The sequence below is a fragment of the Lolium rigidum genome, chromosome 6 (assembly GCF_022539505.1).
Source record: "Lolium rigidum isolate FL_2022 chromosome 6, APGP_CSIRO_Lrig_0.1, whole genome shotgun sequence".
Taxonomy (NCBI): domain Eukaryota; kingdom Viridiplantae; phylum Streptophyta; class Magnoliopsida; order Poales; family Poaceae; genus Lolium; species Lolium rigidum.
Window position 1 is genome coordinate 273444995 of NC_061513.1, and position 26081 is coordinate 273471075.

Genomic DNA, 26081 nt, shown 5'->3' on the forward strand with positions numbered 1-26081 from the left:
AAGAGGGATACACGGCGCCCGTGGGCGTCGCCACTGCCATGGTCAAACCAGCCAACCAGGGATTTCTCCCAGACCCGATCTCACACCACCACCACCCCCCCCCCCCAATCGGCACCGAAACCAGCAGGCTCCGACTACCAAACCTGGTGGGGAAGAGGACTAGCGGGAGGGGAAGACTGACCTTCCGATCTGACGGATGGTCGCCGGGGCAGCCACCACGTCGCGACCGCAGTCCACCGCCACCTTGCCGCCCACGCGACCAAGGACGACGGCACGCATCCGCGGACGCCACTAGCCGCCATAGTCGACGCCGCCGCACCACCAGAGGCCGCCGCCTCTTCGCCCGAGCACCCACCGCCTGAAGAAGCCGCGCTTTAGATCGTCGCCGTCAGAGTGGAGAAGCCCCGCGCCACCACCTCACGCGCGGGAGCCAGAGATCCGCCGCCGCCGGCAACTGCACGGGCTTTGCCCGGCGGCTCGCGCCGACGGCGGCGGCGGGGGGAGGGGAGGAGGGGGGCGGCTTGAGCTAGGGTTTGGAATCGCCCTTCCGTCGCCCGCGGGGAGCGACGGGATGGGCCGAAACGTTTCAGTTCAGTTGCTCCTTTGACAGTTCAAGTCAATCATCGAGTCAACTCCTCCGGTGTCTTCATTTTAGATACGAGAGGCTAGGTGATCTCTCCACCTCCTCTCGGCGCTCCGCCACACCATCGTCTCCATGGCCTCGTGCAAGCTTGCCATCAGCGGCCTCCTCCTCTTCATACTCATGCACATGCCCCTCGCCGCCACTCAGCCGATGCCATGGCAAGTTGGCGACTATAGATGCAACGACGCCAGCGGCAACTACACGGCGAACAGCACGTACCGAGCAAACATGCAAAATCTAGCTAGCTCCCTCCCAGATTTCATCTCCACCTCCCGCTCCCTTTTTACAGCGGGCAAATCGGGCACCCCTCCAGACGCCATCTATGGCCTCGCACTCTGCCGTGGCGACTCCAACACCTCCTTATGCGCCGCGTGTGTCTCCTCGGCTATCAAGGTGGCGCAGGAACTCTGCCCGCTCATCAAGGAGGCGACCATATTCAGCGACCCCTGCATCCTCCGCTTCTCCAACGAGGACTTCCCGCACAACCCACTCGATAACAGATGGAAGATCTTCAGTGTCAACGGCAGCAACGTCAGCGCCGCGGTTGCTCCGACTTTCAGGGCGGCCGTCGGCCGGCTTGTCAACGCAACCTTCGAATACGCAGCCGGAGACTCAATTCGGCGGTTCGGCACGGGTGAGGTAGCGCTCGACGAGAGTTACCCCAAGATTTACTCACTGGCGCAGTGCACACCGGACTTGACCGCCCAAGAATGCCGGAGTTGCCTCTGGAACATATCTGGGGAGTACATGCCAAACCCAAACTATTTCGTTGGACGGCGGGGTGGGAGAGTAATTGGCGTGCGCTGCAACTTCCGGTACGAGACGTACCCTTTCTTCAACGGCCGGCCGCTTTTGCAGCTGCAGAGCCCGTTTGTACCACCGCCTTCATCGCCGCCACAGGCGGCCGGAGGTGAGTTCAGTTCAAAGGAAGAGTTTCATTTTTTTCAAGGACATTCAATCTGTAGGATACTTAATGAGCATATAATATATATACCTCAAATAAAGTAGCTCAATTTTTGTTTTTTCAGGTTTTGATTCATCTGCATATAGAAGGAGAGATAAGAGAACTGGAGTTCTAGTAGCCATTGTAGTGCCTAGTGTCGCAGCAGTACTGTGCACCTTGGTAGTAACATGTCTTTATTTCTGGAGGCTGCGGAAGAGACAAGCAGTAAAATTATTACGACCAGGTAAATACTCTGTATTCACTTCAACTCATATAAATTCCGTAGCATAATTGATAAATCACTTGACCGATCATATGTAGGGAAAGCAGGGTGTGCTTTATTTCCAGAAATAAACAGGGTGTGCTTTAACTGAATATGAACTCTGTCTGCTCAATTACAATTAAATACTGTAATCTTAAGGAGAATAATTGCTACCAACTTGTACATGTAAAAAAGCTACCTGGATCTAGATAGTCAAATAATTTCATCAACCTCAAGCTTATTTCATTTGGCCATTTATACTTATGTTAAGGAGCCTATTGTTCCACTTTAATTTGTTACCATGTGTTTCTCATTCTGACTGTTTCATCTCTTGTTACCGTAACTAGCAAGGTGGCCCTCGCAAATGCGAGGGTGTCATTTTTATTGGGTTCCAAGTGTTTGAAACAAAATTATGCTTTTTGGGAGAGCATCATCTTTATTGGGTTTGAAGTGTTTGAAATAAAGTTATGCATTCATGGGTATAACATTTTATGATATGAAATAATTGAGAACTTTATCTAGATAAAAATGTATCTAGCAAACAAACGCATCTAGATACATAGTTGATTCAATTAATTTAGACCATATGGAATGTTATGGGAAATAGAGTACCACATATGGGAGTTACAACTTTAACCAACCTAAATTTCTGAACTAATTATTATATATTAACTCATCCGCCAAAACATTCACACATGTTGTTTATAAGTAATTAGAGCTCTGAGTTCTAACATCTATGCGAAGTTAATTTGCACTGTCAATTTTTCTTGATAAAATTATATGAAAATAAGCCATCATCATTAATAGTTAAGCCAAATTAAACGTTTAAAATTGCTACCTTGGCCCGTATTTCTTCCTAACAGTTAATTATGCAGATTCAAAATATCAAACAATTTAGACTTCCACTGTCTTCATTGTAAAACTTTGACCATTAATTTTCATACCAATATGGTTCAATAAATTAATATAAATAAAATTAACACTATGTTAATGATATTAATTTAACTTTTTGGCGGATCCATTAACTTGTTTGTATGTCGGTAGTGTAAGGTAGAGATGTATGAACCCGTGAGTATTTTATAACACCATTTATTTTTATATATTTTTATTTTTATCTATGTTTTAACATATTTCCATGTTATCTCAATTTCAATTGATGGTTTGTACAAAATTTTATTTATTGAGTGAGTGAAATAATTTGCGCTCTTGTGTTGACTCAGTAAATCATAGAAAATTAAAACTGAAACATATTATGAGGAACTATAAACATTCTAGCATGTTCGTAATCTTGTAGATATAATTGTGCTGACATATTATACATTGGGATATATATTAAGCCTGCATACACCTTTTTTCTTAAATAATCTGAGTTGTTCCTACGGATCGAGCTAGTTATCCGCAAGCTATTTTCCCTGAAAGGATTCTAGTGTATTTCTTTTTTGTTCTGATTGGGGCTAGCTACCTAATTATCGGACCTTTATTTTGTTTATTTTTCTAGCATACCTTAATTTTGTAAATATATATTATTATTTGTATCTATATTTTAATATATTTCCATGTTATCTCAATTTCAATTGATGGTTTGTACAGAATTTTATTTATTGAGTGAGTGAAATGATTTGTGCTCTTGTGTTGACTCGGTAAATCATAGAAAATAAAGACTGAAAAATAGTATGAGGATTTTATAACCATTTTAGCATGTTCGTAATCTTTTAGATATAATTGTGCTGACATATTATACATTGGGATATATATTAAGCTTGCATACGCCTTTTTTCTTAAATAATCTGAGTTGTTCCTACGGACCGAGCTAGTTATCCGCAAGCTATTTTTCGTGAACGGACTCTAGCGTATTTCTTTTCTGTTCTGATTGGGGCTAGCTACCTAATTATCGGACCTTTATTTTGTTTATTTTCTAGCATACGTTAATTTTGTAAATGGACCCGGTTAGCTAGCTGCCTAGCATACGTTTCATGTTTTTTAATGGATCTAGCAAGGAAGTACCTTTTCTGAACGGAGTCCACAATCCGCACGGCACATGCTCAGCAATTTTTTTTTGGAGAGTCCACTCCTTTTAAAAAACATAGACACGTCTCCCTTTCTCTATATATAAACGTGTCAAACGGAACTACACTGTTACGTAAATAATAAGATTTTATTAAATCATAGCCACTAATTTTATATCTAACCGTTAAAATTATTTAGGTGATGTGGATTAATGTGGTGTCTTTATTTTAGACCTCTGTATTATGCTTTTAGTATATAATAATAGATAGACTTATTCGGGACTAAAGTCTTTAACCGGTATTTTTGCGGGATATTCACTTTGGCTCATAGGAGCATTTGCTCCCATTGTGTGAATCAACATTTCGAAGTGTCAAAAAATTCTAAACTAAAATTTTTCATGTACATCTACACATTTTATGTCCATACACAAGTTTTCAAAAAAAACTATAAAAATTTGTGGCTCCAGTAAAAAAGACAAATTTTGATGCTATGACACGACTACGTACAGGACATTTTTTTGTCTTTTTTGTACACGCCACATAAAATGTTGTTTCTCCATGAAAACTTGTGCACTAACATAGAATGTCACGATGTACAACAAAAAAATTATGTCAGAATTTTTTGACATTTTTAAAATTGTTTTTTAATTATTTTGTATAATAGGAGTATTTGCTCCTATGAGCCAAAACGCCACCTCCGTATTTTTGCCTGCTTCATTGTTTACTTGTCTCTTCCAACAGATTCAACTAGTTCAGATGACATTCCTAGCATAGATTCTCTCCTCATTGATCTCTCGACACAAGAAGTTGCTACAGATTACTTCGGTGAACACAAAAGGCTTGGTGAAGGAGGATTTGGCGTTGTTTACAAGGTACCCATCTGCCAAACATATGTATCTCTATGGTTTCTACATTTTCCAATTAGTAAATTCATTTACTTGTGCCTAGGGAGATTTACCAGATGGTCAAGGAATAGCGGTGAAGAGGCTCTCTCAGACTTCCAGGCAAGGAATAGAAGAGCTTAGAACAGAGCTACTTTCAGTTGCTAAGCTGAATCACAAGAATCTTGTCAGGCTAGTTGGTGTTTGCTTGGAGGAACGCGAGAAAATTACTTGTTTATGAGTACATGCCCAACAGAAGCCTCGATACATTCATCTTTGGTGAGTATAAAAACTGCAACAGTTTGAGCAATAGACCTTCCATCTCTAAATAAAGTTGATCTTTATTGTTCGTGCGTTAGATGCTGTGAAAGTCAAGGAGATGGACTGGAGCAAGAGATTCACGATTATAAATGGAATCATTCGTGGCTTGCAATATCTTCATGAAGATTCTCAACTAAAGATAATTCACCGGGACCTGAAAGCCAGTAATATTCTTTTAGACTGTGATTACAATCCTAAGATTTCTGACTTTGGCTTAGCAAAGATATTTGGAGGGGACAAATCACATATTGTTACTCACCGCATTGCTGGGACATAGTAAGTATCCTAAGCAAATCCTAGAAGGCTATTAATTGGTAAGATCAAGTAGTGCCCTGAACTTTCACATTAAACTTTACGCTCTTGTTTCAGTGGGTATATGTCGCCAGAATACGCGATGCGTGGTCAATATTCGACCAAGTCAGATGTTTTTAGCCTGGGTGTTTTGATTTTAGAGATCGTTACTGGAAGAAGAAACTCTGGATTCTACGACTCTGATCAAGATGTTGATCTTATAAACATCGTAAGTTCATATGTATATGCTCATAAAGTCTAACGTCTAATCTTTGTTACCAAGTGAACGTCTTATCTTTGTTATGTAAGACACACTACTGCAAGCTTTCACAGTAAATCTGAACAGTTCAACACCAATTTGTTGCAGACTTGTTACGATCCGTGCTCGGTTCAGAAAATAAGGAACAACCTAAATATGATTTTTTTTTCCAAATTAAAATCAACACACTACTGCACCAGGAGACGAGCAATAAGATTTCACAGTCTAACGTCTAATCTTTACATACGCAGTCGTCGGGATAAGGAAAACTAGAGAGCAGAAAAAAAAAGTCGATAGAGATAGAAGCGAGTGGAGAACTCTTGATATGTTTTGTCTCTCGTATCCTGATATAGCCTGGCAGGGGAGCCGCGTATCTGAAAACGTCACGTGTTGGAATATAGTCGATCATGCACACGCAGGCCGACATGTACCGATTTTTTCTCTTCTCACTCATTTACAAGAGTTAAAACAACAACCCTTATAAACTACTTTTACTCTCTCTTAACTAGCAATGCGAGACTAAACTTTATCTCCCATAACTCTCAAGCTGCCACAAAAAATAGGTCTTAGCATTCTAAAACTTATATCCTACATGGGCTATCTACTTGAGCTGCAGCCATATAATCCAACACGATGTCCACAGATTGAATCGGGTCTTGTCTCCAGCTATGGGAACGGTTAAACGGTTATTAGCAAAACCGCTAGTTTGATGTTCAATTTCACCGAATGGCACTTGCGGTAGAAAATCCACTATTCTGTTGTAAGTTTTCTTTTTTGAAAAGAAAACACTAAGTACAAATTAAACATGAATTGACACAGTTTGTGCTCAATGGGAGCCAATTTGCTTAGGTGGATCTAGGTCTTCTAGGGCCACTTGTCAGTCCAATTAGAAAATACGCATGTCCTAAAAAATAGAAAAAAAAAATAAAAAAAACTAGGAGGTAGTCTGCTTCCTCAAACCCTCCGTTGCCGGGTCCTCGGGCTCTTCCACCGCGCCCCCGAGCTCGGTGACAAGGTATTGACCTGTCAATGCCTACAGATTGTAGACTAGGGTTTTCAAGGAAGTAGAGGGCAAGTAGATCTCGAGGGTTCAGCCGGAAAAATACTCGACTGCTAAGAAACTAGGGTTGTGTTGACAATGAAATCGATCCTCTCTTTCTCCCTCGACTCCCCCTTATATAGGAGGCGGAGCCGAGGGTTTCGTGATGTATAAGTTACAAAGTCCGGGAGACTCTTTGAGTTCGTCCCGTAATAGTTACAAGTCATTATTCCTAATACAACTCTATCTTTCCAAACCATCTCGTAACTGGACTTTCGAGCTTCATAAACTTCGGGTCGTGGGTCTTCATTAAACCCCGGGTACCAACTTCGGCAGGCCCATTGGGGATGCCTATGTCAGTAGCCCACGAGATTTTGCTTGAATCAAAAAATCAGGGAAAATCTCCATCTTTACAATTAACATAAGATTTCTTCGAGTCGGTAAATAACTTTCATAAAACAATCATATATTGTACATGGATAACGGTAGATGGGGCTGGTTCATCTGACGGATCAGGTACCAGTTAACTGCTCTTGTGGCAATCCCGCAAAAACCTACTTCAAGATCACGTCCATGGACATGATCTCGGGATACTGGCGTAATTCGACATGTGCCGCTTAAGGTCTTACCAGGTGCCGAATTCCAGTTATGTTTTATCGGGTACCTAACACGTCCGTTAGAATTTTTCTTCGTATCTGTTGATATGGAAAAAACTAGCAGAACGCATTCAGGGGCGATGCCACGCCACGCAGGACGGATCCTGGGGTCTTACCTTAGCAAAGTATTAAGGCATTCAGAGATTAAATCGCGACTGAGGCGCTCTGAGAATATATTATTGATGACCCACAAGTATAGGGGGTGTATCGCAGTATCTTCGATAAGTAAGAATGTCGATCCCAACGAGGAGCAGAAGGTGTTGACAAGCAGTTTCGATGAAGGATTCACCGTAAATGCTCACAGACAAGTATTCAGGGGGTTTTGATGTAACGGATGAATAAAGTACGAGTAAGTAAAGTGCGAGAGTAATAATTGCAGCGAGTGGCCCAATCCTTTTTAGCATAAAGGACAAGCCGGTTTGTTTACTTATATTAACCAAACGTTCTCGAGGACACACGGGATTTTAGTCTAGTGCTTTCGCTACATACGGCTAATTAATCTTCATTGTTTTGATAAGTGTTGTGTGGGTGAACCTATGCTAATGTACCGCCCTTCCTAGGACTAATACATACTTGTGATTATACCCCTTGCAAGCATCCGCAACTACAAGAAAGTAATTAAGATAAATCTAACCACAACCTTAAACTCTGAGATCCTGCGATCCCTCCCCGCATCGATATACCAACGGGGGCTCGGGTTTCTGTCACTCCGGCAACCCCGCAATTGGCAAACGAGTACATGATGCATTCCCCTAGGCCCATAAAGGTGAAGTGTCGTGTAGTCGACGTTCACACGACACCACTAGAAGAATAACACCACAACTTAAATATCATAACATTGAATATTACTCAACCATACTTCACTACTAACATTTAGACTTCAGCCATGTCCTCAAGAACTAAACGAACTACTCACGAGGCATCATATGGAACATGATCAGAGGTGATATGATAATGAATAACAATCTGAACATAAACCTTGGTTCAACGGTTTCACTCAATAGCATCAATAACAAGTAGAAATCGACACCGGGAGAGTTTCCCTATCAAACAATCAAGATCAAACCCAAATTGCTACAGCGGTGACGAGGTGCAGCGGTGGAGACGGCGGTGATGATGATGAAGATGATGGTGATGGTGATGGAGATGGTGTCCAGCTCGATGATGGTGACGATGGCGTCGATTTCCCCCTCCGGGAGGGAATTTCCCCGGCGGATTCCTGCCCGCCGGAGAGCTCTTTTCTCTCTGGTGTTCTCCACCCCGCAGAGGCGGCTGTGGCTCTGTTCGACGTACCCCTCTGGCTTAGATTTTCAGGACGAAGGAGTGTGCGAAGAAAAGGAGGCGAGAGGGGCTGTGGGCCCCCCTCCTCACAGGGCGGCGCGGCCAGGCCTTGGGCCGCGCCGGCCTATGGGGTGGGCCCACCTCGGGTCCCCTCTTCTCCCCCTTCTGGCTCCCTTCGTCATCTGGAAAAATAGGAATTTTCGTATAATTTCCTTCAACCGTTGATCTTCCGAAATATTGTATTCCGACGGTGCTTTTTCCAGCAGTAATCTCGGCTCCGGTGCGCGATCCCCAAATAATCATGAAACATGCAAAATAGATGAAATAACATAAGTATCATCTCCAAATATGAAATATATCAATGAATAACAAGCAAATTATGATATAAAATAGTGATGCAAATTGGACGTATCAACTCCCCCAAGCTTAGACTTCGCTTGTCCCCAAGCGAACCGAACTTGGTAAACAGGACCACATGTTTATGGAGTGAAGAGTCGATAAATAAAATACGGACAAGAAGCATCATATTCATTCACACAAGACATTCTAGTAAACCACTTCCTCATATAATTCAACTTGAAACAAGTATAAGGTAATCACAAATAAAGGTGCATAAGAAATCATAGTTGGTGATGGCAAACTTCGTTCTTGGTCAGAGAACAATTAACAAATTATACTTATCTATTGAGCAACGCTCTTATGTTAAAGCTTATGGTAAACTTGCATACTCAATCATAATGCTCATTGATAACTTGCAAAGCTATATTCATTCAGATAAAACTTGTACTAAACAAGGAAGAGTAAAAACATGATGAAGCAAATCACAATATAAAGGTTTGATCACAACAACTCAAATGCTTGCTTGAGATGGATGGAAATAGGTTTACTGACTCAACATAAAGTAAAAGACAGGCCCTTCGCAGAGGGAAGCAGGGATTAAATCATGTGCTAGAGCTTTTTCAGTTTTGAAATCATATAAAGAGAATAAAAGTAAAGTTTTGAGAGGTGTTTGTTGTTGTCAACGATCGGTAGCGGGTACTCTAACCCCCTTGCCAAACAGACCTCCAAAGTGCGGCTCCCATGAAGGACGTCATCTCTACCAAGCAAGGTAGATCATCCCTCTTCTCTTTTGTTTACACATGTACTTTAGTTTATTTAAGGATGACACTCCCCCCAACCTTTGCTTACACAAGCCATGGCTAACCGAATCCTCGGGTGCCTTCCAACAATCTCATACCATGGAGGAGTGTCTATTGCAAAATTAAGTTGCTTACTGATGAATCAGGGCAAAACATGTGAAGAGAATTATTAATGAGAGTTGATTAATTGGGGCTGGGAACCCCGTTGCCAGCTCTTTTGCAAAATTATAGGATAAGTGGATGAAGCCACTAGTCCATTAGTGGAAGCTGCCTAACAAGACTGAAAGATAAAACACCACATACTTCCTCATGAGCTATAAAACATTGACACAAATAAGAAGTAATAAATTTTGAATTGTTTAAAGGTAGCACATGAAGTATTTACTTGGAATGGCAGAAAATACCATGCAGTAGGTAGATATGGTGGACACAAATGGCATAGGTTTGGGTTCAGGTTTGGATGTACGAGAAGCATTCCCTCTCAGTACATGTCTTTGGCTAGCAAGGTTAATTAGCAAGCATAAGAGTTGAGGGAAACAAACAAATATACATGTGATAGACATAATCATGCATCTTTCTTGCAAGCACAAACAATTTTAACTTCAGAATAATAAGCTATGAGCTAACAAGAAAGACAATGAAACAACTATATGTATTTCTCTTTTCTACTTAAACCTCAAGGTGTTGTTGCTATTGACCAATGCTAAGTTTGCCAAAACCAAATAGATTTACTCAATGCTCCCAAAGTGGTACCAATATTAAAATCAAGATCAATCATATACTAGAAATTGCAAACTAAAATAAGATGTGCAATATGTAAATGATAAGACTTCTCATTAATATTTCATAACGATAACTCACACCAAGGGATACATAGACAACCAACTAAAGGAGAGATACTTCCACACTCGCAACCCATCTTATATGATAACTTCCCTACTCATGATATGACACTACTTGATAGTAAAAAGTAAAAGGTAGTGATGATGTGATACCGCGGCACTCCCCCAAGCTTGGAACAAACCAAGGGGATGCCAATACCGATGATGAATTACTCCTTTGGCGGTGATGAACTCCCGTCTTCAGACTTCCAAGGAAGAGGCTCTCCATCAACAAACGACATCTTGGTCTCGGGAATCCTGAAACTGGCAAGCATGGCTTATGTGTTTAAATCTGTTTTCATACTCACAATTCTGATTCTGAACGTCATAGAGTTGAGCTTGGAGTTTGTTGGTGGTGTTGTGAAGCGAGAGGATGTCGCCCCATAGCTTTGCAGTTTCCTTCTCGTGTTCGAAGAATGAGTTCGTACACAATCTTGTGGAAGATATCCACTTCACGCTCGGCCATCTTCTTGTAGTTGAAAACTTCTTGCTCTAGCTTCTCCATCCTTGTCTTCCAAGCTTCCTTCTCCCTTAGGACCCTGGACATCTTTGATCTGCAGCTCCCCATCAACGAGCAGCAACTCCTTGGGATGCATCCTCAGCTCGTCCATGTACAAGTTGTCAAAGTCCTTGCAGGAGCTGTCCTTCGGAGTTTCTGACGAAGACATGACACTTCTAGATCTGAAGCAAATCCTGGCAGAAACAGCTCGAAACAAAACACATCGAGAAAACGATATACGGACCTCCAGGGGTCCGGGGGATTATGTAGTAAAAAATTTCACAACGAACGGAAAGTACCAGGTCGAACCGTAGTCGGAGAGGGGCGACGAGGCGGTGTCCTCATAGGGCGGCGCGGCCGGGCCGGGGCCCGCGCCGGCCTATGGGGGCACGCCCTCGTGCGTCTCCTCCACTCCGTTTCGATCTCGTAATTTTTCATATTTTCCAAAAACAGCAAAAACATTGTTCGGAAAGTAAATTGCGAACTTTTTATTACTCCGTACCGTTACCTATTCAAAGTCGGGTTCGGCGGACCGTCAATTTGACCTTTGATGAAAGCCTCCGGTGTTTCCACTCGAATAACATCAACATCTACATTATAAGAATCACCCGAGATATAATGCTTGAGCCTTTGTCCATTCACCACTTGCGTGGCATTGCCTTGGAGAGAGCTAATTTTAATTGCTCCCGAACGATACACCTCCTCAACAACATATGGTCCTTCCCATTTCGAGAGTAATTTCCCGCAAAGAATCGGAGACGAGACCGATACAATAGGACTTTATCCCCAATATTAAACTCTCTTTTGATAATCCTTCTATCATGCCATTTCTTAACTTTCTCTTTAAAGAGTTTAGCATTTTCATAAGCTTCACTTCTCCATTCATCTAGAGAACTTAATTGCAACAACCTCTTATTACCGGCTAGTTTAGGATCTTTATTTAGTTCTCTAATAGCCCAATAAGCTTTGTGCTCTAGTTCTAAAGGTAAATGACAAGCTTTTCCATAAACCATTTTATAAGGTGACATTCACATGGGGTTTTTATAAGCAGTTCTATAAGCCCATAGTGCTTCCTTCAATTTACTAGCCCAATTCTTTCTAGTTTTATTAACAGTCTTTTGCAAGATAGATTTAATTTCTCTATTTGATAGTTCTACTTGCCCACTAGTTTGAGGATGATAAGCGTAAGCAATTCTATGATTAATACCATATTTAGCAAGAGTTTTTCTAAAACCACCATGAATAAAATGAGAACCTCCATCTGTCATAATATATCTAGGAACTCCAAATCTAGGAAAAATAATGTCTAAAAGCATTCTTAAAGAGGTCTCACCATCAGCACTTTTTGTAGGTATGGCTTCCACCCATTTAGTAACATAATCAACAAGCAACAAGTATATGAGTGTTACCTTCTGAAGAGGGAAAATGTCCCATGAAGTCAAATCCCCAACAATCGAATGGTTCAATAACAAGAGTATAATTCATAGGCATTTCATTGCGTCTGGAGATATTACCAACCCTTTGACATTCATCACAAGATAAAATAAACTTCCTTGCATCGTTGAAGAGAGTTGGCCAATAAAAATCTGATTGTAGAACCTTTTGCGCGGTTCTATCTCCGGCGTGATGTCCTCCATAAGCACTACTGTAACACCCCAAATTTCAAAACAAAGAGAAAATGAATTTCCTTTTTCCAAAAATAAGAACCAACAAAAACTTTTCTTATATAGGTTGCTATGCTTAGTGCTCCGACCTAGTACTTGTGTTTTTGCCATGATGAGTGTTATTATGCTTATGTGATAAACCCTAAAACCCTAAAGTGATCAAGTGAAGATCACAAACCAAATGAAATTAAAAGAGAAAGAAATCAAATAAGAAAAACCCTAAACCCTAACCTTCTCAAAAAAAAACATTTGGATCTATTTTGAGAAACCTAAATTAAAGAAAAATACATATGTGGGCCTATAGCCCTAATATGGAGATTTTGAACTCTACTTTTCTTACTTTGCTAAAATGGTGGTGAACCCTTGCAAAACTTATTAAACCCTAAACCTCATCCATCTTGTCATCAATCCTTGAGAAATAAAATAAAAAGGAAAGATCTTATTTAAGAAAAAGGCATATGCAAGCCTATGGATACTTGTTGAAAATGATGAGCTTTGCCTTGTCTACCTTGAGTAGATGAATTGAAATACCTCAACACACTCAACAAAGCACTTACCAACCAATTCAAGTGTGAAACAAAATAAAATCAAACATATGCATAAAGGCATATGTGCCTATGGCTATTTTTGTAAAACTTTACCCTAGGCCTTTCTACTTTATTTAGAGGATTGGAAAACCTTCATAAACCTTATCTAGTACTTCTCAAACCCAATCCAAAGTGAAACAAAAGATTTTAAAAAGAAAGTAATAATGCCATAGAGGCATATGAGAGCAAAATATCAAATTTGTGAAATTGAGGATCTTGATCCTAAGACTTGTAGTGAATGGTTGGATCACTCCTATATACCATTTCAACACTCAACCACATCAATTGGGTCAAGCCTAGTCAAATTAAAAATCAAATGCCACATATGCATAGAGGCATAAGTGACACATAGACATTTTCACCAATTCTTGTCCTATGCACTTCTACTTTGACCAAATGCTGTGAAACCATCTCTAAACCTAATCTAACCCTAAATTGACCCTCAACCTTGCCCAAGTGAAGCAAGGGGAGCACATTACAAGAATAAGAAGAATTGACATGTCACCTCTCATGTGTTATGGCCAATTTTGCAAATCTTTGAGCTAGACCTTTTGGAATGGTTTCAATGGTTGGGAAATGTTCCTAAACTAGTAAGAATCATTTTGGAGTCAAGAAAAATCAAATCAAAAGGAGAGAAAATAAATAGGGAGAAAATCCCATTTTCACTCACATACACATGTAGCCAAATTATCAAATCTTGACCTAGCCACCTCCATTGCCTCAAAATGGTGTGAACCTTTCACCCAACTCAATAGAACACCAAATAAACCTCACTCTTGTCAAAGTGAAGCAAAGAAAAATAAAAAAATAAAAGCTAGAAAATCCCAAAACCCTCACATATGGCTCTATGCCATTTTTATAAAATTTGACCTAGACCGTTTTGGTCTTCACCATTAGTTGAATAATGATACTAAGCACTTATTACAACTTTTGGAATCAAAGAATCACAATTCAAATAATTTTCAAATGCAAAACTAGCTCACATATGATAATAGTCAAAATTGACAATTATAGTCTGATCACTACTTTGAGCCCTTGCCACTCAATTTTCCCAAACCAACTCTTGCTAACTCTTTGCACCATTTCAAGGTCAACATCAAGGTGAACAACTTTGGTAAAGATCACCATGCCAAAATCATTCTTGATCAAGAGCTATGCTCATTCAAAGTCTCAACTTTTTAACATATGCAACATTCTACACTTAGCCATTTTTGCCAATTCTTGAATTCTAATTTTTCCCCCACCACCTCAAACCCTCTCTGGTCATTTACAACTTATATCAACACTCACATTTCAAAAACTTTCACCTTTTGAATTATTTCAAATTTGGATATTTTTGCAAATTTGCAAAATCGGGCACTATTTGAAACTATTACAAATAGTGATTCTATTACACCTAAACTACCCTAACCTACCACATTGTGTTCCCTGGTCCCCTTAAACCTTAAATGGAGCATAGTGAGGCTAAGAGAGAGAGAGAGCAAGCTAGGTCATGCCATGCCGGCCATGTCCCCGAGCTCGTCGACCTCCCCTCTCTCCCCTTCACTCTCTGCCCTGGCCACTTCGCCACCGTGCGCCAACGCACCTCCTACGCCACCCTAGCATCGCCATTGCCACGCTCGAGGACGACACACGCCGGCCGACGCGCGCCCAGCACACGCCCTGGACGCCGCTCGCGTCGCGCATGCACGCCACGGACACGCCCAGTACACGCGCCGCGCCACCACCTCGCTCACCCCCTGGACCCCCTGCGAGCACGTTGAGCATGCACTCGACATCTGGACGCCGCCAGACAACCGCCAGACCGTGACCCGTGCCCACCGCCGCCGGAGAAGGAGACCCTGCTCCGCCGCGGGCGCGACAGACACGGAAGCAATGCGAGCGATTCCGACGCTCCCCGACCAAGCTGTCGCTGCCAGTAGCATCGCCTGGAACCGTAGAGCATCGCCATAGCCTCGCCTAGCTCGACCAGCCGCCGGAGACGCCGCGCCCATGTCGACCACCTCACTGCCCCGCAACCCTCATGTGATTCTATAAATAGGGAGTTCCCTGGACAGAACCAAGCACACCATCTCACTCCCCACCTCTCACTGCTTCTCCACCACCACTCCACTCACTCGATCGTCGCCGGAGCTGCTCCAATTTGGAGATCGGAGCCGCCAGTACCTGGTGGACACCGCCGTCGATTGGAGCCACCTCAGGACGAGCCGCTGGTACCTGGAGCTCCGCCATCGTCCACATCTACCCCGAGCACACTGCCACGCCTTGCTGGAGCCACGGTTAGCCCGCCGACCCCCTACCGCCGCCGCCAGAGCGTCGGGTTCTCGTCGGAGACGACGATGAACCACGGCCGTAGATCTGCGATCTAATCCTACATCTCTGGTTCACCCATACCGCTTCGGCGTTTAACACTCGCTGACATGCGGGACCCTTTGTCAGCGCGCCGCGCGTCGCTGGACCGTGGCTGGGCTGGCTTGGGCCGTTCAGTTTGAATCTGGCCCAGTAGTTTTTCCCGCCGGCCCTTTTATTTCAAACTAGAGTTAATTAATTCCAAATGATTTTGAATACTGCCTCCACTTTGAAATTCAATAGATTCAAATTGGCTAAACCAAATTTGGTGAACTTTATATTGTTGGAAAGCTATTGAAATTGTCTATCAAATGCCACTGGTCCCATGGCCAGATTCTGTGTAGAATTAATGTGATAAAAATAACAAGACAGGGACTTTCCCCTATTCAAATAATTCTTAAAAATCAACCAAAATAGATATTAAGTTAATTCCAACTCTAATAGCTCACATTTGACTTACACTAATTGTCTATGCAATAAAATGGTGTGGTCACTTTGCATGATCATGCCCTAGTTTAATTAATGGATAATTTGACTAGTTTAACTAGTTGATATTGTCCAAAACTATTAAAGTAAATTGTGTGAAGTCTTATACTTCATTTAAACTTGTCTCACAGGCATTCATGGGATGTTTTGTACCTCTGGTCCAAACTCTCTTAGATGAATTGCTTGAGATTTAAATCATATGTAGTGTTATTAAAATGATATGAGGTGAGCTACCTCATTTAAATCATTTTCTCAAATGATGATAATGAATGGTTGACCTAGGTCAATACCCATATCATGTATGATTGTTTGAGAAATTAAATCTTAAGAAGATTTCAATGAGAGGAAAGTATTCCTCAAGAACAATATGGAAACTATCATTTACATATGTAATGAGAGGAAATTATTTTTCCTCAAGCAACACAACCCATGCACCCTAAGTAGATTATTTGTGTGCATAGAATAGTTTGTGTGTTTATATGTGATATGTGGAGTAGCCATTGAATTAGTGAGTAATTATACTTGTATTCAAATTTAGACGGTAGCCCCGGAGAGTACGCCGAAGAAGAAGGATACTACCAAGAGGAGGAGGAGGAACAGTTTGAGAACTACCAAGGCAAGCTAGACTATTGCAAGTTATAATGTTGCAAGCTAATATTCTTGCAAAGTGCAAAGTTCTACCAAGAACAAGGCACACTCATCTTTTCTTATGCTTCATGAACCCATCCCAAGTTTTCGCTTTCAAGTTTTCCAATTTGAATATTGAAGTTACTTTTATAGTTAACTTTGGTTTAGGTCTAGAATACTACAAGAGTATCAAACTTAGCCTAGCTAGCATTACAAGTAGTTAGCACCCCTCATGACTAGTTGCTAGTGCTAATATTAAAACTGGACTACTCTAGATGGGAACATGTGACTTGAAATGAATTTGAAATTTTGGAATGATGGTGCATTCCATTGAATGAATTTTAAAGGTGAATATGACCAAGAGAAGATAGTGATTTTTGATTAAAAACCGATATTGGTTTGGATGCGATACCTTTCCAATTTTTGAGTACCCCCACAATACCTGATTATGGGTAGGGCTTAACTAGGAAGTTTATGTATCTTAGTATGGGTTCCCTCTAAACAAGCGTCATCGGGGTTATGCCGAAAGCTGCCTCTACAACAAAAGAAATGATGAGAAATGACGTGAAACGAGGTGAATGTCCGGCCCAAGCCCTGTGCAGTTCCCAGGTTGACAGTTGGTCTTCACTGGGAGGCCAAGCTCATGGGGAGAGGTGCCTATACTAGGATATGTAAGTGAAAGGTTATGGTTGATGATCCGCGTACTGAGTTACGATTATTCAGGGTTATTCCTGACGGATGAAATCAAATGTTGTGGCACAAGTGTGCAACCTCTGCAGAGTGTAAACCTATTCGAATAGCCGCGTCCACGGTTACGGATGGTTGGAAAGGCCATACTGTTACCAGTGTCAGATTCTTGAAAATATTGATGAAAGGAATGGTGGATTGGTGACTTGTTTTTGAATCACAACGTGAGTTGTGGGAATGACACTAATGTTCCCACTTGAGTTAGTTAGTACATGAAGAGTCTTTATTTCAAATACTTGTGAACCAAAATTGGCTTTATGCAAAAGAAACTAGAGCTTAGCATCCCCTTTACTATAGTTGATAGTACTTACATTAGTATTAGTTTGCGAGTACTTTAAAGTACTCATGGCTTTGTCCCTGGCTATTCAAATGGCCAGACTATGAAGAGGAGGACCAGTACCAGGATGATGGACAGCAGGACGTCTACGACAACTAGGATCACTCCTGACGTCAAGCGTTGGCCTGTGGACTATAGAGTCCCCTTCTATCTACGCTTCCGCTATGTATTTGTGATGTGTGTTGAAACAATAGTTCAACTATTATTGTAATATTGGATTAGGTGATCTATTTGTAAGACGACTATGATTTGTAATGAATGATGACTTATGATATTCAACTGTTATGTCTCGCAACAACAATATTCTTGGGATTGCGATGTATGGCATAACAGGCATCTGGACTTAAAAATCCGGGTGTTGATAAGTTGGTATCAGAGCCATTGTTGGAAAAATCGTCCATGAATACCTCTACAATACTCTCACAAAAGCCATGAAAAATAGCAGACATGCATCTTTGAAAAGTAGCAGGAGCATTACATAAACCAAAAGGCATACGCCTATAAGCATAAGTTCCATAGGGACAAGTGAAAGTGGTTTTCTCTTGATCTTTAGTTTTAACAAGCAATTTGTGAAAACCCGTAATAACCATCAAGAAAGCAAAAATGAGTATTTTTAGATAACCTTTCTAACATTTGATCAATAAATGGTAAAGGGTAATGATCTTTCTTAGTAACCTTATTAACTTTTCGATAATCAATGCACATTCTATAACCTACAACTACTCTTTGAGGGATGAGCTCATCATTATCATTAGGCACAACAGTCATTCCTCCTTTCTTAGGAACACAATGCACAGGACTAACCCATCTACTATCAGCAATAGGATATATAATACCAGCTTCAAGGAGTCTTAATACCTCATTTCTTACCACATCCTTCATCTTAGGAATTAGACGACGCTGAGGTTCAACAACAGGCTTCGCATCATCCTCCATATTAATGGCGTGTTGGCAAATAGAGGGAGAAATCCCCTTCAAGTCATCAAGACTCGTAGCCAATAGCACCTCGGTGTTTCTTCAATATTTCCAATAACCTTTCTTCTTCAAACTCGAAAGCTTAGAACTAATAATAACAGGATATATTTTCTTATCATCAATATGAGCATATTTAAGATTATCAGGCAATGGTTTTAAATCAAAGACAGGATCTTCCTTTGGTGGTGGTGTTGTACCCAAATCTTCCACCGGTAAATCATGCTTAAGAATAGGTTGACGAAGGAAAATTTCATCAAGTTCATCTCTTTATTCCCTAAAAACTTATCTTCAATTTCACAAGAACCAATTTCGTGCATAATCTCCGTGTAAAGCTCATAAGGAATAGCACTAATACTTGCACCAATATCACATAAATCATAATAACAATGATCACCAATTCTAACAGATAGCATAGGAACACTAGCTTTCCTAGACTTATTAGGATGCGAAACAATATTAGAGGCATCTTCACAGAAAATAATATGACCATCCTCTACATTTTCAGTCACAAGATCTTTAATAATTGCAACAGAGGTTCAACTTTTATTTGTTCTTCAGGTTCTATAGGTTTCTTTTCACTTTTATGAACCGCACTATTTATAACAGAGTACTCCTTCATTTTAGCAGGGAAAGGAGTTTTTTCAATATAAGCTTCAGGAATAACATGATCAACAGTTTCAACTACAACACATTTATTTATAGATGAATCAATTTTATCTTTATACGGTTCATGATACTTATCAAAGTTCTTCTTTGGCAATTCATAATGAGAAGCAAAAGCCTTATAAAGATTTGCAGCAACTTGAGAATCAAGACCATAAGTAGCACTCATATTACGAAATTTATCAGTATCCATAAAAGCTTCAATGCATTTATAATCATAATTTATACCTGATTCTCTATCCTTGTCGTTCTCCCATCCTTCAGTATTTTCTTGGATCCAATTAAGAAGGTCCCTTTTAAACTCTTCCTTGTTGCGTGTAAATGATCCAGAACAAGAAGTATCCAGCAAGGTCTTGTCTTGAAAAGAAAGTCTTGCATAGAAATTATCAATAATAATATTACCAGGAAGCTCATGAATGGGGCATTTGAGCATTAAAGACTTCAATCTCCCCCAAGCTTGGGCAATACTCTCTCCTTCATGAGGCCAAAAATTATATATGCGATTCCGATCTTTGTGAATCTCACTTGGAGGATAGAACTTAGAATAAAACCGGGGCACGATATCATTCCATTCAAGAGAATCCCCATTATCCAGTAATTTATACCAATGCGCCGCTTTACCAGACAACGATACAGAGAATAGTTTCTTCCTCACTTCATCCATAGCAATACCTGCACACTTGAATAAACCGCATAATTCATGTAAGAACGAGTAAATGATCTCCGGGGTGGACAGTTCCATCCCCCGTATAACGGTTACCCACTACACGTTCAATAATTTTCATAGGTATTTTGTATGGTATTTCTTCCTTACCGGCGCCTCATCCACTACCTTTGCGGTAGTAGTAGATTTCCCAAATAAACACTCAAGAGAAGATCTCTCCATAATGAATTATAGCAGCAGGCGTGAAATAAAATCAGCACAAACAGTAGAAATTTCCCTTACCAATTCCACTTACCAATAGCGCTTCACTCCCCGGCAACGGCGCCGGAAAATAGTCTTGATGACCCACAAGTATAGGGGGTGTATCGCGATATCTTCGATAAGTAAGAATGTCGATCCCAACGAGGAGTAGAAGGTGTTGACAAGCAGTTTCGATGAAGGATTCACTGTAAATGCTCACAGACAAGTATTCAGGGGGTTTTGATGTAACAGATGAATAAAGTATGAGTAAGTAAAGTGCGAGAGTAATAATTGCAGCGAGTGGCCCAATCCTTTTTAGCATAAAGGACAAGCCGGTCTGTTTACTTATATTAACCAAACGTTCTCGAGGACACACGGGATTTTAGTCTAGTGCTTTCGCTACATACGGCTAATTAATCTTCATTGTTTTGATAAGTGTTGTGTGGGTGAACCTATGCTAATGTACCGCCCTTCCTAGGACTAATACATACTTGTGATTATACCCCTTGCAAGCATCCGCAACTACAAGAAAGTAATTAAGATAAATCTAACCACAGCCTTAAACTCTGAGATCCTGCGATCCCTCCCTGCATCGATATACCAACGGGGGCTCAGGTTTCTGTCACTCCGGCAACCCCGCAATTGGCAAACGAGTACAAGATGCATTCCCCTAGGCCCATAAAGGTGAAGTGTCGTGTAGTCGACGTTCACACGACACCACTAGAAGAATAACACCACAACTTAAATATCATAACATTGAATATTACTCAACCATACTTCACTACTAACATTTAGACTTCACCCATTTCCTCAAGAACTAAACGAACTACTCACGAGGCATCATATGGAACATGATCAGAGGTGATATGATAATGAATAACAATCTGAACATAAACCTTGGTTCAACGGTTTCACTCAATAGCATCAATAACAAGTAGAAATCGACACCGGGAGAGTTTCCCCTATCAAACAATCAAGATCAAACCCAAATTGCTACAGCGGTGACGAGGTGCAGCGGTGGAGACGGCGGTGATGATGATGAAGATGATGGTGATGGTGATGGAGATGGTGTCCAGCTCGATGACGGTGACGATGGCGTCGATTTCCCCCTCCGGGAGGGAATTTCCCCGGTGGATTCCTGCCCGCCGGAGAGCTCTTTTCTCTCTGGTGTTCTCCGCCCCGCAGAGGCGGCTGTGGCTCTGTTCGACATACCCCTCTGGCTTAGGTTTTCGGGACGAAGGAGTGTGCGAAGAAAAGGAGGCGAGAGGGGCTGTGGGCCTCCCTCCTCACAGGGCGGCGCGGCCAGGCCTTGGGCCGCGCCGGCCTATGGGGTGGGCCCACCTCGGGTCCCCTCTTCTCCCCCTTCTGGCTCCCTTCGTCATCTGGAAAAATAGGAATTTTCGTATAATTTCCGTCAACTGTTGATCTTCCGAAATATTGCATTCTGACGGTGCTTTTTCCAGCAGAATCCTGGCTCCGGTGTGCGATCCCCAAATAATCATGAAACATGGAAAATAGATGAAATAACATAAGTATCATCTCCAAATATGAAATATATCAATGAATAACAGCAAATTATGATATAAAATAGTGATGCAAATTGGACGTATCAATTATCGAGTGCCTTTTTCGGCTGCTGGAATAGCACATTTATTCGAGTCAGCGGATGAATTGTATATTTTTATCTTGTTCTCCCGATGGGAGCATATGAAGAGTTATGAAATAGCTCGAAATATGCTCACCATGACTTCTTCAATTTCATCGGGTACGCGAACAGCGTTCCCGATGGGAGTAGCCCCCGAGGCTACAACCAAGTGCTTGTACTTGGTTTTAGGCTCACCTTTGTAGTATCTCTTTTGCTATATTGTCAACTTTTTCCATTACTTCCATCTTTATCGGGTGCGCGACCAGCGCTCCCGATGGGAGTAGCCCCCGAGGCTACAGTCGAGTATTTATACTTGGCTGTAGGCTCAATTTGCATAACTTTTGAACAACTCTATGTTTTTGTCATCCACATTACCCTCTTATCAGAAGTACAAACAATACTTCTCATAAGAGTAGCCCCCGAGTATATGAACAAATGCTTGTATTTGATCATAGGCTCTCGTTTTTCCTTTGTTGAAATACTCGAAAATTTCCCTGTCGATATCTTTGATGAAGCTACTCGAAGTTCTCTTTCAATGACGTTGTTGCTGATGATGGCCGTAGGCTAGTGCTTGTCAATAATACTCCTCTGCCGCCAATCCTTGAAGCACCGCAGTCGAAGTTTTCCTTACAGTGACATCAGTGCTGACGATGACCATGTTCACTGTATCGGGAAGACGCGAGTTCTGTCCTGTCACGGACTTGTAGGCCCGAAACTCTGCGGTTTTTGACACGTTACGCAAGTGGGGGACACACGTCCTCCACTTTCCCTGGCACGCGCACTGTAGCGCATGTCTAGTTACTTCATAGTAAAAATACCGTTTTACCCCTGGAGACACGTGTAAGGTCTCAGATCTCTTTCCCCTGCATCCAACGGCACGACGGTTCGGTTGCTCACTATAAATGACCTTCTTCTTCCTCAGAAAATCCCCTTCGTTGCGCCGCTCCAAACTCCCATCTCTCCTCCATCGCCATTGTCGTCGCACGCCCTCGCATACTTACACCACCAAACCCTCTCTTTTCCCTCAAGATTACGCTCTATGCCGCCGCGCGTGAGGTTGACGAAACACACCGCCGCCGGCACAGACTCTGCGATGGAAGACACTGAGATCTATGGATGGGAGAGGTCCAAGCTCACGAACCAAGATAAGAAGAACTTGAAGAAGCTTGGATTGGTGCAGAAGAACTCCCTCATCTTCCCCGGCGACGAGACCGCTCCCAAACCGCCGATGGGCTACCGGGTAACATTCGTTGACCATCTTATCTGTGGTCTTTCCGCTCCCCTCCATGAATTCCTTCGTGGATTGCTTTTTGTTTACGGGATCCAGCTGCATCAGCTGACCCCAAATTCCATCCTCCACATTTCAATCTTCGTCAACCTCTGTGAATGTTTCCTCGGGTCCCATCCTCATTGGGGCTTGTGGAAACATATCTTTTATCTCCAGCGCAACAATTCTCGCAGCGCTGTCTACAATGTAGGCGGCGTTTGCATCTGCGTTCGATCCGACGTAGATTATTTTGATGTCAAGTGATGTCTACGGGTGCTTCTATTCTTGTAGACAGTGTTGGGCCTCCAAGAGCAGAGGTTTGTAGAACAGCAGCAAGTTTCCCTTAAGTGGATCACCCAAGGTTTATCGAACTCAGGGAGGAAGAGGTCAAAGATATCCCTCTCAAGCAACCCTGCAATCACGATACAAGAAGTCTCTTGTGTCCCCAACACACCTAATACACTTGTTAGATGTACAGGTGCACTAGTTCGGTGAAGAGATAGTGAAATACAAGTGGTATGAATGAATATGAGCAGTAGTAACGGCGCCAGAAAAGTGCTTGCTGGCGTGCAGTTGATGGCAGTAATATTGCAGGAAGTAAAGATGCAGTAAAACAGTAAATAAGCGATGATTCGATGTTTGGAAACAAGGCCTAGGGATCATACTTTCACTAGTGGACACTCTCAACATTGATCACATAAATAAATAAGTTCTCTTCCTTTGTGCTACATATACTCTTGTTTGATAATGAACACCATTCGTTGTGTAGGGCTACAAGAGCACCTCAATGCCGGAGTTAACAAGCTCCACAACATTCGATATTCATGTTTAAGTAACCTTTAGAGCATAATAGATCTTTGCAATCTAAACCGAGTACTAACATAGCATACACCTCTGTCGCCTTTACACTATGAAGGGGGAATAAATCACATCAATACTATCATAGTAATAATTAACTCCATAACCTACAAGTGATTATGATCATAACCTACGCCAAGTACTACACGATGCACACACTCGTCACCATTACACCGTGAAGGAGGAATAGACTACTTTAATAACATCACAAGAGTAGCACATAGACTAATAGCGATACAAAGCTCATCATATGGATCTCAATCATGCAAAGCAATTCATGAGATCATTGTATTGGGGTACAGAGAAGAGAGATTAACCACATAGCTACCGGTACAGCCCTTAGCCTCGAGGGAGAACTACTCCCTTCTCATGGGAGACAGCAGCGTTGATGAAGATGGCGGTGGTGTCGATGGAGGAGCCTTCCGGGGGCACTTCCCCGTCCCGGCGGTGTGCCGGAACAGAGACTCCTGTCCCCCAGATCTTGGCTTCGCGATGGCGGCGGCTCTGGAAGGTTTCTCGTACCGTGGCTTTTCCGTATCGAAGATTTAGGTCAGGGACCTTTAAATAGGCGAAGAGGCGGAGTCGGAGGGCTGACGAGGCGGTGACACAATAGGGGGGTGCGGCCCAGGCCCTGGCCGCACCGCCCTATCATCTGGTGGCCCTGTGGCCCCCCTCTGCTGGCTCTCGGGTGTTCTGGAAGCTTCGTGGAAAAATAGGATGCTGGGCATTGATTTCGTCCGATTCCGAGAATATTTCCTTACTAGGATTTCGAAACCAAAAACAGCAGAAAACAACAAGCTGGCCCTTCGGCATCTCGTCAATAGGTTAGTTCCGGAAAACGCATCAAAACGATATAAAGTGTGAACAAAACATGTAGGTATTGTCATAAAACTAGCATGGAACATAAGAAATTATAGATACGTTTGAGACGTATCATCAAGCTTCCCGACTCCATCCAAGGATGGCGCAAGAAATGGCTATACATTCAGGACAAAACCATCGGCGGCCAAGAATACAGTAGGGATTTCTATTTTCGTGCCCTCGGTTCCTTAGTTGTGCTCAGTTTTCCCCAGACCCTTAGTTTTTCCTCAGTTTTCCCCAAGCCTTTGTCTGAAACCCGCAGAAAGAGCTCAGACGGAAGGAATCCGTTTATTTGAACGTTCCGTGCTGACGTGTGGGGCCGCGTTGTCTATGGGGCCGCATCGTGTGGGGTTGGTAGGAAGGGACCGCGTGGGACAGCACGAGACCGTGTTTGGTTGTACGTGAGAGCTGGGTTTTGTCTCTCTCGGCCCAAATTGGCATTTTTAAGAGCACCTTTTCCCTCTTTCTCTCTCTCGTCTTTTTCACCAAATTAGTATCAAATCTAGAGAAGCTTCTATTTCTGTCTTTCTTCAATTATTTATGCCTTTTGGCCCTCGTTTTTTGCCCAATATGGCAGCAAATCTAGTAGCAAATCTAGAAGCTATTATATGATAAATTCACAGCAGCATAATCAGAAAACTAAGTATAATACATAAACTGCATACATCAGCCAAAACCAGCCAATAACATTGTTAATGTTCACGACAAACTAAGCTGAAAAAAAATACAAGATGCACGCAATGTATGGCCAACAAGAAGATTAGGATACCCCAGGATGAATGAATTTGTTATGCATTCCTCATATATTTCTGCGTCGCTCCATTCGTGCATTATCCCAAGGAAATATTCATTGAATTCCCGCCGTCTGCAGTGTGCAGCCAATACATCCTCCAAACGGTATGGCCTGTGTTCATTTCTCAGACCGTAGCTTCCTAATCTATGCACATATTGTGGCCACTCATCCCAGGACTTTGTATCATGAAAGTACTCTCTGGTATAACCCAAATCCG

General features: G+C 42.1%; 1 pseudogene; it reads left to right on the forward strand.

The window, feature by feature from the left end:
* Positions 1 to 715: 715 nt before the first annotated feature.
* Positions 716 to 26081, forward strand: part of LOC124664158 — a 39697-nt pseudogene continuing 14331 nt past the window's right edge.